This window comes from Dipodomys merriami, unplaced genomic scaffold, assembly GCF_024711535.1.
Source record: "Dipodomys merriami isolate MVZ:Mamm:240054 unplaced genomic scaffold, mDipMer1.0.p SCAF_4, whole genome shotgun sequence".
NCBI lineage: Eukaryota > Metazoa > Chordata > Mammalia > Rodentia > Heteromyidae > Dipodomys > Dipodomys merriami.
The window spans coordinates 84,602,108-84,614,006 of record NW_027205603.1 but is presented as its reverse complement, the minus strand read 5'-3'; positions in this window follow the sequence as shown (position 1 = coordinate 84,614,006).

The following is an 11,899-nucleotide window of genomic DNA, read 5'->3' as shown; positions in this document are numbered from 1 at the left end:
CCCTCAGTGGGAACAGGACATAGATGAACGGGTGCTATGCACCACGTTCTTTATTACAGCCTGCTTTTTACAGTTGGCAACACCTCAGAGCCATCTCTTCAAGTCAAGAAATGTGTATTCCTACAGTCATTCTCAATGCATATTCTTTAATGCTTGTTCATATGCATGTGCTGAGATCTCTTCAGCCAACTATGGTACTTTGAGGATAAAAAAATGAAATCTGGAGAATTTAGTAAGATGCTCAAAGTCACAGCATGAGAGAGAGACAGGGATTAGATCGCAGATCTGCCAGGCAGTCAGCATCAACTCTTCCATCTTACTCCACGTTCTATTCAAGGATGCCTGTCCTCTGCTCTCTCCTCGGAGCTCTAGTGAAAGACAGTTCTGCCTTCTCTACATACACACCCTCACATCAGGACCAGTCACTCTTTCCAGATGAGGGAAAAAATGCAAAGCTCAAGCATTTTGCTACCCACTGGGGTTCTGGAGGGTGAAAGAGATATGACTGTCAATTTCTTACTGCCAAATTGTAAGATTTATTCTTGGACTTCCTCATAGCCCATGGCATGATTTGAATGCACGGATTTCGAACCCACCTGTGTGCTCAATAATTAGTTCATTCAAGTCAAAAAAAAATAACAAGCACAAGCTTGAGTCCAACTAGAGCATAAAGGAGATAGGGCAAGCCTGAAAATATCGGGGTTTCACTCAAATGGGTCCCGGATGAGTCAGCATTGAGATGTGATGCTAAGAGAACAGACGATATCAGCTGCTGAGAAAGATCTAGAATGGCAAGAATAGAAAAGGTCTCTCTTTGATGAAGCAAAGTCTCTCAGACTCCTTGTCCTCCCATTTGTCCGATGCAGGGCACGACAGGATATACACAGAAAGTGCTTAGCCCGGCGCTTGGCACACAACAAGCACCCACAGCAGGGCCCGTCCAATCACCCTCACAACAGCACTAAAGAGCTGGAGCTATCGTTACCCTTATTTTACAAATTATGAAACTCAGGTGCCAAAGCACTCCCATGGCAGAAAATAGACTAAAACCAGGTCAGCCTCATTCTGAAGTCCATTTTCATAACCACTAAGTTATACTTCCTCCTCCCAAAGAAAAGTTAGAACAAGAAACCCCCTCCCTGACCTCAAGAGTCACAGATAAACACGTCTACCCTTTTGTATATTTCCAGATTTTCTTCTACATACGAATGCGTGGTATCACGTCCTGATTTCCCCCAGCTTTCTCCTTTTGCCAGTCCACCCTAAGTCTCTCTTCATGTCAGTCAGTATCATTCTGATGGTCACTCCTGAGACCATGTGTTCATTTGAACAAGATGGAGTCTGCTCAGCCAATCCCTTGGCAATGAACATTTACGTGCTTCTATTTGTCACGATTGTCATCAATCAACACTCCAGTGTGTGCCCTTGCTGCTGAGTTTGGTCTTAGCTTTTAGAGGTAAAAGAGATGGTAAACAATGATGCTTGACCATGAGCAGAATTGACTCCTTGGTCCATGAAAAGGAGGCAGAGGACCTGATGTGATCTCTCAGAAAAAGTGAAAGACGGTGACACACTGACACACCAGCTGTGCCCAGGTGTCCAGGAAGGTACCAGATGGTGATGCTGATACCCTCTCCAAAGCATGCGTCACCCCAGCAAGGAGATGCTGGGGAAGCAGGATTCAGGTGACTGTAGAAAAGACCAATTCCCAGAAACTTAACTGTCAAAGCACGGCTTCACCCACCTCACTCAAGAAAAGATCACTTCCCTGGGATGCAGTAAAGATGCAAATACAACAACAGAGGGGGGAACAATGCTCAACAAGAAATGTACTCATTACCTTACCCATGTAACTGTACAAGACAATAAAAAAAATTTTAAAGCAATTCTGTCAGGCATAGATAGGCATACACCTATCATCCATCCCAGCATTCAGAAGGATCTCATGTTCAAGGCTGGGCTGAAAGGAAATGAATAAAAAGGAGGAAGAGGATGAGTTCAGTTGCATGGGCTGAAGGCCTCTCTCTGTAAGAATTCTGAAGAAAGAAAGCACTTGGGTCTTCATTCTTAAAATCACTTGATTTTTTTTTAATGTAAGGTCTGTTTGCCTCTTGCTAACTTGCAGTGGAAGCTGAGAACCTACTAAACACCAAGCACTTCAAATCATCATCTGGTTTAATTTACAGATCATTCTAACAAGGAATGGAGCAAAGGAAGAAAACTGACTTACCTCAACTGAGACCGCAGGGGAGTCTTTGGAATTTAGACCTGTATCTTTTGATCAGAAAGCTCATGACCTTGCACAGTGATTAAGAGTATGGACTTAAGAGGAGGCAGACCCTGGCTCAAGAGTAATCATGCACTTGCTGACTGGGTGACTTTGACAAGCGATTCAGAGTCTCTGATTCAAAGTCTCTGAGCCCCAGTGTCTCATGGGTCACACAGCAGGATGATATTTAGCACTCAGTCTAAGCATGGCTGGGAAGATTGAAGGAGCTGCCTCGTGTAAGATGTGCAGGACCGTGTCAAGCATAGATTAAGTGCTACAAAAACCTTAACCTAGTTGGCCTCAGAAGGCCAGCTGTAGAATGAAAAATGAGAGTTGTGTATTTCACTCATTCTTCTTTACAATGAGCTCATCTATGTTGCTATCTTCATGTGTTGCCACATCCAGAGATCAAGTTCTGACTGTGCACCCATCCACTCTCCTAACTCATTCACCACTGGACACTGGGCTGATTTCTACTAGGGATTTTTTTGAACAATGAAACCAATGATTATTTAAGTGTCAAACTCTTTCGATCCTTTTTGGTTCCATATGTCTCAGTCAGAGTGAATAAGACTTCTTCACTCAGCAAAGCAGAATGGTGTTCAGTTCCCAATCCCAAGCATCATCTCCACGAGCCTCCACCTCCAGTCAGCTCAGTGGACCTGGAGGGAGAGCTGAAAAAAGGAGGGAAACCAGTTTTTAATAATCATAGGCCGCTGTTAGTATAATCACAGCTTCTGGTTTACAGAGCATGTCCACAGACATTATATCATTTGATTCTCACAGTAAACGGGGGTTAGACGGAAGGGGAGCGGAGCAATTAGCATTAGCCACACCCTTTCAAATATGAACATTTGTGGCTCTGAGATGTTACTCAATTTGCTCACAATTATAAAATGGGCGAGTTGTCGAAGCGGAATGTGAATTTTATGACTCTTATTTCATTTTGTCCATTAGAACAATTTGGCCCAGGAGAAGGGGAGGAAGGGGGGCTGGTAAGGAGAAGGTGAAAGTGGTTCTTTATGCTGACTGAGAAAGTTAGTGCTCCTGTACCCATTAACTTGTACAAACTGGAGGTCAGGCTAGAAGAGGACCCCTGGGAAGATGAACCACAAATCAGAAGAGAATCAACTAATCTGGGCAGTGCAGTGGACAGGCTGGGGTGCACTGGAGGTACTAAAGCCAGGAAAGCACTAGTACTAGTCTTCACCTGACAGGATTGCATTTTACAGAGGAATGGAGAAGAGTAGAGAGAGGAGCAGGCAGTCTGGGGGCTGGTGTGATCCCTTCCTCAGGAGACTCTGAAATCATATCCAAACGTCAAGGAGCAAAAGGCAAGTCCCATCAGCAGCCAGGCCCGCTTAAGCAGGAGCATTGAGGTCCCGGGACCTTGCTCGGGCACCTGTGCCTGTCACCAGTAGGAGAAGCAGCACGGGACTCTGCCCATGGGTAACACAGTGAGACTGAAAATGCAGAAAGCAGCGTGTGGAGCTCTGCCGGACTCAGGTCTAGTGCTGCCTAGGAGGCTATGAGAACTACAGAAAGGAATTTTGCAGGAATGATCTCCATAGCCAACCAGGAAAGAGGGAGGAAAAAGTTCCCAGCATCCACTGGGAGCCCATGTGAGATGGCCTTGCTGTCTCCATGCTGAAGAGGAAAGCATGGGACATGAGCCTCGAACCTAAGACAGTGGGAGTATGGATACACACCCATTCCATCCCAAATCCTACACGAAGCCTTCATGCTCCACCCCATTCAATCCCCCCAACAACCCCACATGACGCTGATGGAATAGACTAGAGCAGATACACTCCCTTCTCAAGGTCACACAGCAAACACACTGCAAAGCTGAGATTGCCTGGGAGGTCTGGTGGCTCCAAGCCCAGCGTCTTGCTACTCCCCACAAAGCTTTGTGAGTAGGTGTGCTCAAAATAGCACTGCAGGGAAAGAAGAGGAAGGGAGCAAGGAGAAGGGTGGATATGGTGTCTGAAGTCCCCACCCTGACTCACTCCCCTCAACGAGCATCGAATGACAGCTGAACTGTCTGTCTTAGAGACTGGGGGTGTCTAGAACAGCAGCACTGCAAGGAGGAATCCAGACTGCCTGTGACTGAGGCATGAATCATCATGGCAACTTCCAGGTCAAAGAGAAAGACATGAGGAACAGCAAACCCAGGTCCAAGCAGAGTTATGCCCAGGCCGTCTGAACGTTCTAGGGTCCCACAGAGCTACATTTCGGCCCTCTACTTGCATCTCTAGCACTAATTCAAGCTGTTCCAGACAATGCAAAGTACTACTGCCAGGCTTTATTCTTGGCCTTGCACGTACGGAAGTCCTCCTGGTCCCTGCACTTTGCCTCTGGAGTGTTCTTGCCCTTTTCTAGGCCTTTCTGATCTCTATTTCCAAACTGCACCCAAATCCCTTTCTTTCTACCAGCTGTCTCTGGTCTAGGTTCATCAAACCATTTAGTGAACACTTATTAGGAACATGCATTCCTGGACACTATTCAACATATATACTGAGATGCCGGGAAAATAGATTACCCCTTTCCTGCCGAGGAAGAGTGAAATGCACGACAGGAATGTGGTAAGAGTTTCACAAGGGCCTCGACGATGCTTTGTCATGACAGAAATGCTCATCTTTTCTGGCTATGGAGGAGTCAGGGAGGCTTCCAGAAGGAGGTGACAAGCTGGATGTGATTTGAATAAGGAACATATAGAGCAACATACTAAAAATCAAGAGACCCAGGTTCTAGTCCAGACTTCCTCTGTCAGTGCTAACCTAGAGCAACTCATCTCCCCTCTTTGAACCTCACACAGGAGTTAAACTGGCCAAGGCATTTCTTGCCAGAGCTCTGATCTCCATCTTGATGACCAGCTCATTGTTGCTCATCTCATATCCCCAGGCCTCTAGTCCCTTGTTTGTAAGATGTAAGATGCCAAGGCCCAAACCTTAGGATTCTAGAAGCCTCAGTAGGAGGGCAGGTGGGAAAGTGTCTTGAAGGTGCTGACATCCTGAGCAACAGAGGAGATGAGTATTTGCAGGCCATTTCTGTACTAGGCAATGCTCCTCTGCATCCACGGGCACTGGAGTAGGACCAGACTCATTCCTTCTATGGATGAGCATCATAGACACTTCTCAAATGAAGATGGGCCTTACCTTCACACACACACACACAGTCACTCGGTACATAGAGTATGCATCTGAGACTATTCTTCTCCTTCATTCCCAGCGAAGCTGTGAACTCCTCATGACTAGATCCCACTCCACTCCCACTTCCAGAAGGAGATGACAATCCAGATATGATGTGATCCACAGCTGCATCTTCCAGATTCCCAGCTTCTCTCTGAGTTCTTACATGAATACATTCAGGCCCCAGGTTTGTGGGGAAGGAAGATAAGAAATTAAACCCTTCCTGATTCAGTAAGTCTGGATATGTAATTTAACCTCACTGGGCCTCAGATTTCTCAAGTACGAGGTAGTGAAGATAATGTTCCTACATTATGGGATTATTTGGAAACTAAAACAACAAAGTGTCTGACATGGAAGTATCCTGTAGATTTTAATCTTATAGGCTCACTAAATGTTTCTCCCTACATAGTGCTGGATGAATATTCAATATTTTTCAGTTGCTGCTATTCCTAACTAGCTCATCACTAGTGATGAGAGCCTGAACAATTCTCTCTGTTCCTCTAGTTATAGAATAGGTATAATAATGGTACAACTCTTAGGATTATTTTTAGGATTGAGTAAAGTCTGCAAAGCATATAGTATAGTGCCTGGCATACATAAGTTTTAAAATATTAAATATCATCATTATTATTTCTACATGTCTTACTTTTATGTTACTGTAATTCCAAGAAGATTTGTATAAGCTCTGTAGTTACTTAACGGCATAGCTACCAATTCTTCAAGTCTGCTCTGATTGAGACATGCCACCTATGTTCTGTCTCTTTAAGAATGGACATGGCTTCAGTGGGTCAAGTCCAAAAAGTGACACCTTGTAACTTTTGAAGCCAGACAATAAAGGTCATGGTGTTCTGTCTTGCTGGAGCACCTCATTTCTCACTCCTGACATTTGAACTTAAACTTACCATGCTTGAAAATCTAAAGGCTTGAAAATCTAATGTAGACATTCGGCTAGATAATCCACAATGAGCATAGCCCTCACACATCCCAGAAAGGAATGGAAAATGCCATTCTCAGTTCTCTGAGCCATCTCCAGCCATTCAAGTCTTCTAGACATCATGGGGTAGAGACAAAGCTTCCTTGTTGGGGTTGGTCCAAACCCATGAGCACAGAATTTTTGAACATAGCACAACAGCTGACCTGTTGTCCTACCTAGGCTGGAGTGATCTGTTTCCCTGCAATAGATAGCTGGGATTCATGTGTGGGATGAGCTACTGAAGTGTATAGCCGCTCGCTTATCTGCCCATGTTCTAAACTCCCACAGGGACATTCTCAGTTTCTCTTTTATGATCTATAGAGGTCTTGCCCTCAGCAATCTCATCTCTAAATGTTCTAAATGTCCCCACAGGGACTATGCCAAGTCCCCAAACTTCCAACTGATGTAATGAATTCTCATGGCAAATCATTCTCTCTGTTTTAACAAAACAGATACCAAAGCTGAGACCAAAAAAAATGTGCAAGATTTATCTGATGCCATCCAGCTGTTTTGTGACTCTTACTCTAATGTATTTTTTCTGCTACAATCTGTGATAATTATAGTAATAATGAATGACAAATATCTATACTCTGGCTCCAAAATGAAAGAATGCATCCCAGGTCCAGAAAGAGCACCTACTCACTGAGAATCTCCAAGTTTCTTTTCTTCACAGTCCTAGGAAGGTGTCACCCAGTCTGCAGAGCCAACCTCTTAATGGCTTAATCAGAAGTGACAGCCAAGCATTTGCTTCGGAATTAAATGCTGTTCTTACACTTACATAGTGGGTGATAAGAGTGTGTGTGTGTGTGTGTGTGTGTGTGTGTGTGCACATGAGCGCGTGCTGTCTGTGTGTATACATAAAGCACTTAGGCTAATATGGCCAGGACTAGAAATTCTAAGAGCCAATCCTGTTCAGCTATCCTTGTCCCTGTCAGTCTCTTTCATCTTCCAGCACCAAACACAATAAAAGTTTACAATTATATGCTAGGAAACTGCTCTCTTTCTCTTTCCCTCCCTCTCTCTCTCTGCCTCTGTCTGAGAATTGGTTCTTGCCTACTAAGGGAGTCATCTTCTATCAAGATGCCAGAATTTGACTTATGTAATTACTGTTTGTTCCCTTATTCGTGTTTATGTAACGTTTGATAACTCAAAGAATAATTCTTTTGCATTAACAAGACTCGGTACTCTGCTTTATGATTTGGAGGTTCTAGTACCCTCTCAAGCTTCCAACTTTTAGTATCTGAAGCCTGACCTGAGATCCTGATATAAAGGAATAGAATGCTAAAATGCTTAGCAAGATACTTAACATTCATCCAATATACACTTGAGCCCGTACTACATACCTGAGGTGCTTACAGTAACACAACAGTGATTAAACTTAACTCTGTCCTATAGTAACTTTGATGCAGTGGAACAGATAGGCACTAAACAAGTTAATGTATAAATAAGCAAGAAAAAGCCATATAATACCAAATGTTGAAAAAGCAAAAGCAAAAGAAAGTGTCAAGAACCACAAGCCATGTCTAAATCACCTTGGAATACCACACTAGCATGCCATTGCAGAAGTGCCAAGGAAAGCATCAGAAACAGGGTAGCCTTTGATCTGAATGTTGTTGGATGAGATGAAGTTTTCTATGAAGACAGGGTGCCAAACAGAAGAGTGAGAGGAAGAGTGAATGGCTCTGTTTATAGCAATGACACTGTCCATGGGAATAACAAAAGACAGAGAGAACAGATGAGATTAAAAAGAAAAAAAGACAAGACCCACTATAGCGTTTGAGAATGCAACATGAACGTGCAATAAACTTAGTCTCTGTGGTTAGGAGAAGAGCTAGGACCATCCTAGACCTCCTGGAATCTCAACTGTCTAGTAATCACTGTAGGAAGACATGCCACAATTATCTCTTCCTTTCAGTATTAAAAGCAGACCCTGCTTCTCTGCTCTTCAGCACAGTGAGCCAGCCATCCCACTCACCAGCACCATTTCTGGACTCTCCTGTTATCTTGGATATCTTGGACCTTGTTAGCATAGTCAGGCTCTGTGGTGTTTTTCAAATTGATCCTTACAACAACTCTATTCGATAAGAATTATGGTACCTAGTTTACTAATAGTAATTGTTGTCATGATGAATATTGATTAGGTGCTGACTGTACTAAACATTTTACAAGTGTGAAAGTATGAATTCATTTCATCTCTGCTACAATGTGGATGAGCAGGCATTGTGGTAGTTCTGTTTTACAAGCAGATGGCAAAACGTTGGGAACTTAGGTCAACTATTTAGGTAAGTTTAGCAATTCTGGAGTTGGGATCAAATCTTCATCTAACCCAAGAATCCTTTTATAACATAGGCAATTAGACAAAACCTAGCAGTGACCTAAAGTCAGGATTTGAGGTAACAAAACATCAACCATTTTCCTGGCAAACTTGAGGACATGACTGATTGTAGAGCTGCTTTCTTGCTGGGGTCTGCTTCTATTACTTTTTTCCTGATGCAACTTTGAACCACCTCACTGAGGGCTCCCTCTTTTTCTACCTGGCAATCTGCTGATAAGAGGCCATTATAAAACATTAAAAGGAAGTGCCTTGATGTGTCTATCTTTATATTCCACTGAGCACCACAAGGCACCTGCTCCTTGCCTTTTACCTGTGGTGGTGAAAAGGCCACAGGCTGGTATCAATTGCTCATGACAGGCTCAGCTTTGCCTCTCCCTCAGATTCTGTGCAAAGTGTCACCAAAACAGAAAGCTTAGGAAAAGCAAAAAATTTCTACTCTACTAGCAGTTCACTAAAATCTCTGGGGGCATAGACTGATTATATTACCCAGAGTTCTTTGCAGTTGGATATGGCTGAGCTCTGGCCAATGGAAACTGACTTGGCAAGCATCATTTCCTGGTCTGGCCACTAAGAACCTCCCTTGAGTGATTTTCTCCAGATCACAGGCAGGGATATTTGTCCATGTGATCAGGGGAGCCACAGGTAGAAGAGACACCATCGATTAGGATCTAGGAATGACTACAAAGAACAGATTGCCCAGCTCTCACCCCACTGATACAGAACACACCCAATACCTATTCAAATCTTCATAATTAAATGTACAGTAATGGCATGCTTATACACTTCTGTGCCCAGTAGAATATGAGCCCACTTAACGCAGTACCTGGAACAGTAGTACCTGGTACATGTTCATTGACTTGTCAGTGTTAGCTGGCTGTGAAATTCACCAGCTACTTCTTAGTTTGGAATTCTTGTTTGTAGGATTGTTTTGTTTTGCACACCCCATACTGGCAGATGTCTAGAGTCCATCCTCGGGACACTATTACTTGAGCCAAGCTTTGAACTACCATTACACAAAAGGTTCTTCAAGTCATTGGGAGTCACTGATTCTGTATATCAGAGAGAAACTGGTTTTACTCCTATACAGGACCAGAGAGAAACCCTGCAAGGAAGGAGATTTCCACTCTCATCGAATTAAGGATAAGACTTGCATGAAACAGCCCCCCCACACACACACAAGTGGATAGGTTGTATCAGACAACCTAGAACAATGACAACTACCTAAGTGTTGGTATTGAAGAACACTGAGCAGAGAAAGACTTTGGGTTCTAGCTCAGATGATCCCCATGGCTTTCCTAACTTACTCCTTGAAGAAAGTTTCTAGGCATCAGCACAGAGCCCCATAGACAGGTTGAGACAGTAGAAGAAGCAGGAGAAGTACCTGGCTAAAGTTTACAGAACCCAGACCCAAATAGGAGAAAGCCACACAAAGAAACAACTTTAGAGATCTGTATTGCATACCTATAAAAACAGCTGAAAGGGGCTGGGAAGGTGGCTCAGTGGTAGAGCGCTTGCCTTGCATGCATGAGGCCCTGGGTTCAATTCCTCAGCACCACATAAGCAAAAAGAAAAAAGCCGGAAGTGGCACCGTGGCTCAAGTGGTAGAGCGCTAGCTTTGAGCTGAAGAGCTGAGGGACAGCACCCAGGCCCTGAGTTCAGGCCCCACAACCGGACCCAAAAAAAAAAAAAACACAGCTGAAATGAACAAAATATCCCTTTGCCAAGCACAAAGGTGGTGGGGGATTTGAAACACTCCTTCTCTGTGCATGGAAATGTAACTCAGCACAATCACTCTGATAACTCCCTAAAAGCTGCAAATGCATCTAGTATACGACCCAGCCATTCTGCTGCTCATTATCATCACACACAAAAAAGTGTATGACCAACAAGACTTATGGACAGCTTTGAAATGGCCAAAAATTAGCAACACTCCATAAGGACCATCCACAAATCATTCCTAAAATGGATTGCCAGATGATAATAAAAGGAGATCTAACATGTTTGAAAGTACTAAGGATCACACAATGAGTAATTTTGTTTATATAAAACTATAGGAATTGTATTGTACATCAATAGAGATCTTGGAGATGCCCAGGAAAGTGAACAGGAGAGGATAGAGGAGATTATAAAGAAACATTCTGGGGTGATTGATATGGACATTATTTTATTTCATGGATGTATCATGTATCAAAACTGTATGCTCTAAATATATGTAGTTATATATGCCAGTCTAGTATAGGCCACTTATACCTGGAGAAATTTTTTATTCTTTAAGGGGCTAGGAGTATTTACAATGATGAAGTCTTCTTCTTCTGTGATTTGTTACCCTATAAACAGTCACACCCAGCCTATGCTGGGATATCCCCATAAGTGGTTGGTATAGAGGAGGATTTGATGGGATAAAGGCCACAAGTCCTAAGTTCGTCCTTCCTTTTCATTTCTGTGTGACTTGACGTTGATATGTCCAAGGAGCTGGTTGGAATGGAGTCAGGCTCTCCTACTGGGATGCAGCAGGGTCTAAGAGAACACCATGGATTTGCAGCCCAGACCCACGTGGACTTTCTTTCCACCTTGTCATTGAAAAGTCAATGTATAGATGGAGGTAGAAAACCTAAATGGGAGATTTCATGTCTGGACACCTCTCCCAAGGAATCCCCAGGCAGACCCCAGAAACTCCTTCCAGATCCTTTTTATTTGTTTTATTATTATCTTTTGGTAGTTGTAAAAAAGGAGTTGCCATTTGTCAAAGCAGTTTACAAATGCATTATATCTTGATCAGCATCATTCCTTTCAACAATCTCACCCATTCCCTTCCCTTTCCACTCCTTCCTCACTCTTCTTAAGATGGTAGAATATACATTGGATTCTTGACTTCACTCTCCCCTCTTCTCTTCATTTGTCCACCCTTTTTCCCTTGCCCCAGCCCACCTGTTTTAAATACCCGCTTCCTGTTACTTTATTTTGCTGAACTTCAATCTTATCGTTCAAAGGAATTACATATTTGAGATGTCCCTTGAATCTACCATATTTCAGTTAATATGTTTGTATATACTTGCATGCCACCCACTGCATTTACTTATGAGTTTGAGAGCTATAAGGGAGAACATAGGTTCTTTATCTCTCTGGGCCTG